At 38.2% G+C, this 3,299-nt stretch overlaps 1 non-coding gene across 1 annotated transcript; it reads right to left on the bottom strand.

Annotated features, from left to right (window-relative positions):
• Positions 1-663: 663 nt before the first annotated feature.
• Positions 664-827, bottom strand: LOC116081378. The gene has a single exon (XR_004114866.1). It is a non-coding gene; the product is annotated as a U1 spliceosomal RNA (small nuclear RNA).
• Positions 828-3,299: the final 2,472 nt, after the last annotated feature.

Below are 3,299 nucleotides of genomic sequence, written 5' to 3'. Positions count from 1 at the left end.
CTTTTCCTCAGGCTCCTCTCCATTTCCACCCCTGTAATTTTTTCAGACAGGAACAATTATGGGTCAGAGTTATGACTGTGGGATGCCAACCCCATCCCTCATTTGGTGTCTTGTCTTCCTGCTGGAGGTAGTCTCTATAAGTTCCCTCTCCTTACTGTTGGGCATTTCATTTAAGGTCCCTTTCTTTGAGTCCTGAGAGTCTTTCACCTCCCCGGTCTCTGGTGCCTTCTGGAGGGTCCTTCCAACCTCCTATCTCCCAAGATTGCATGTTTCCATTCTTTCTGCTGGCCTGCAGAGCTTCAGTTCTTTTCTCTCACCCAATACCCGATCAGGATCCCCTCTCCACCCATCTCCCTCCTCCCATCCCACCCTACCCCTGTTCCTTCCTTTTTTCCCATTTGTGATTGCTTTCTTCTCCCTCCCAAGTGAGACTGAGGCATCCTCACTTGGGCACTTCAACTTATTAACCTTTTTGAGTTCTGAAGACTATATCTCGGGTATTCTGTACATTATTATTATTATTATTATTATTATTATTATTATTATTATTTGGCTAACATCCACTTATTAATGAGTACATACAATGCATGTCCTTTTGAGTCTGAGTTACCTCATTCAGAATGATATTTTCTTTCTTCCTTTCCTTCTTTCTTTCTTTTTTTTCAGGGGAGAGCACAAACTCAGTTCCCCAACACCACAAATTATGCAGTTGAGTTTCCCACATTTGGGGAAATCTCAGGGATTAGCACATCCTGAGTGCAATGGATAAGCCTTGCCCTGGGAAAACCACATTCGTGATCATGGTATCTCCCCTGCCAGGAAAATATAGGATAATATTTTCATCTCTTGCCTGCAAAATTCAGGATGTCCTCGTTCTTTTTTTTAAGGTTTGTTTACTTATTTTATGTATGTGAGTACACTGTAGCTGTATAGATGGTTGTAAGACTTCATGTGGTTGTCGAGAATTGAATATTTAGGACCTCTGCTCACTTTAGTTGGATCTGCTTCCTCCGATCAACTCCACTCACTCAGGCCCAAAGATTTATTTATTATTATACATAAGTACACTGTAGCTGACTTCAGATGTACCACAAGAGGGCGTCAGATCTCATTATGGGTGGTTGTGAGCTACCATGTTGTTGCTGAGATTTGAATTCAGGACCTTCTGAAGAGCAGTCAGTGCTCTTACCTGCTGAGCCATCTTGCCAGCCCCCATGTCCTCATTCTTAATAGCTGAGTAGTATTCCATTGTGTAAATGAATCACATTTTTTGTATCCATTCTTCTGTCATGGGACATCTGGGTTGTTTCCAGGTTCTGGCTATCACAAACAAGGCCTCTATGAACATAGTGGAAAAGGTGACCCTGTGGCATGGTGGGGCATCTTTCAGGTATATGCCCAAGAGTGGTATAGCTGGGACTTCAGGAAGATCTATTTTCGATTTTCTGAGGAACCTCCAGATTGATTTCCAGAGTGATTGTACCAACTTGAAATCCCACCAGCAATGGAGGAGTGTTCCTCTTTCTCCATATCCTCTCGAACATGTATTGTTGCCTGTGATTTTCATCTTAGCCATTCTTATTGATGTAAGGTGAAATCTCAGGGTCGTTTAGATTTGCATTTCTCTGATCACAAGGGACTTTGAACATTTCTTTAGGTGCTTCTCAGCCATTTAAAATTTTTCAGTTGTGAAATCTCGGATGAGTTCTATACCCCATTTTTTGATTGAGTTGTTTGAATTTTTGGTGATTAGCTTCTTGATTTCTTTATGTATTTTTAATATTAGCCCTCTATTGGATATGGGGTTAGTGAAAATTTTTCCCAATCTGTAGGTTGCCGATTTGTCTTATTGACTATGCTCTCTGCCTTTCAGAAGCTTTCTCGTTTCATGAGGTCCCATTTATCAATTCTTCATTTTAGAGCATAAGCCATTGGAATTCTGTTTAGGAAATTTCCCCCTGTGCCAATGACTTTCCCATTTTCTCTTCTATTAGATTCAATGTATCTAGTTTTATGTTGAGGTCCTTGCTCCACTTATACTTGAGCTTTGTGCAAGGTGACAAATATGGGTCTATTTTCATTTTTCTACATACAGATAGTCAGTTAGACCAGCACCATTTATTGAAGAGGCTTTCTTTTTTCTATTGTATATTTTTGGCTTCTTTGTCAAAGATCAAGTATCCATAAGTGTGTGGTTTTATTTCTGGGTCTTCAATTCTATTCCATTGAGTTCTGATTTTTCTACAGAAGAGTTTAGCTACAGTGTTGTCTACTGCATTTTTGATGCCTCTGCATTTAGAGCAATATGCTAGAAGTTACTGCTAAATCCCCCATTATGGAGTCTTTCTCCTAAGCTGTTTTTCTTGTGTCTCATGGGCCTCACTCATACATTTAGATATTTAATCCACTTTGAATGAATTTTTATTGGTATGAAACAGGAATACAAGTTTATTCTTCTGCTATTTGTTGAAAAGTCTTCATTTTTACATTAAACGATTGTAACACTTTTATCCAAAATCATTTGACCAGGCTTTAGAAGGCTTAGTTCTGGACTTTCTTGCCTTTTCCATTGTTCTTTGTGTCTTCATGACAGTATTATACTTCTTATTTATATATTCTTATTTTATGTATTTGAATATTTTTGTCTTTAGTCATATATTTGTATCATATGCATAGCTAGTGCCTGAGGAGGGATGAAGGGAGTATTGGGTGTCCAGGAAGTGGAATTGCAGATGGTTAGTAGTTACTCTATGGGTACTAGGAATCAAACCATGGTCATCTGGAAAAACAACCAGTGCTCTAAACCTCCAAGCCATAGTATACTCTCCAGCTACAGTATTATATTGTTTTGATTGTTGTAGCTTAAAAATAAGATCAGGTCTTGTAAAATTGTCAACTCCTTTCTAAGATTGTTTTAGTTAATGAAAGCCCCTTAATATTCTATTTAAATTTAAGGTTGACATTTCCTATTTCCATAAGAACATACTGTTAAATTTTTCACAGGTATGCAATTAAAATCCTGTTGTTATTTCCACTATTGATGATGGTGATGATGATGATGATTATGATGGTGGTGGTGATGATGATATGACGACAATGACAACAATTATGTGTTCTGTGAACAATCAGAAAGCTTAAAGAGGACAGACAGCCATAGTTGGGCTTACTGCTACATTGTCACCTTCATCCTCATTAATAAGTAGCATATCCATTTTGTCACCTGAAAGGAAACTCAATATTAATAAGTACATATTCGTCTTCCTTCTATCTTCTTCACCTTTTTCTCTTTCTTACAATCT

The sequence above is a fragment of the Mastomys coucha genome, unplaced genomic scaffold (genome assembly GCF_008632895.1).
Source record: "Mastomys coucha isolate ucsf_1 unplaced genomic scaffold, UCSF_Mcou_1 pScaffold6, whole genome shotgun sequence".
In the NCBI taxonomy this organism is placed as follows: Eukaryota; Metazoa; Chordata; class Mammalia; order Rodentia; family Muridae; genus Mastomys; species Mastomys coucha.
This window is presented reverse-complemented; position numbering and strand designations above follow the sequence as displayed.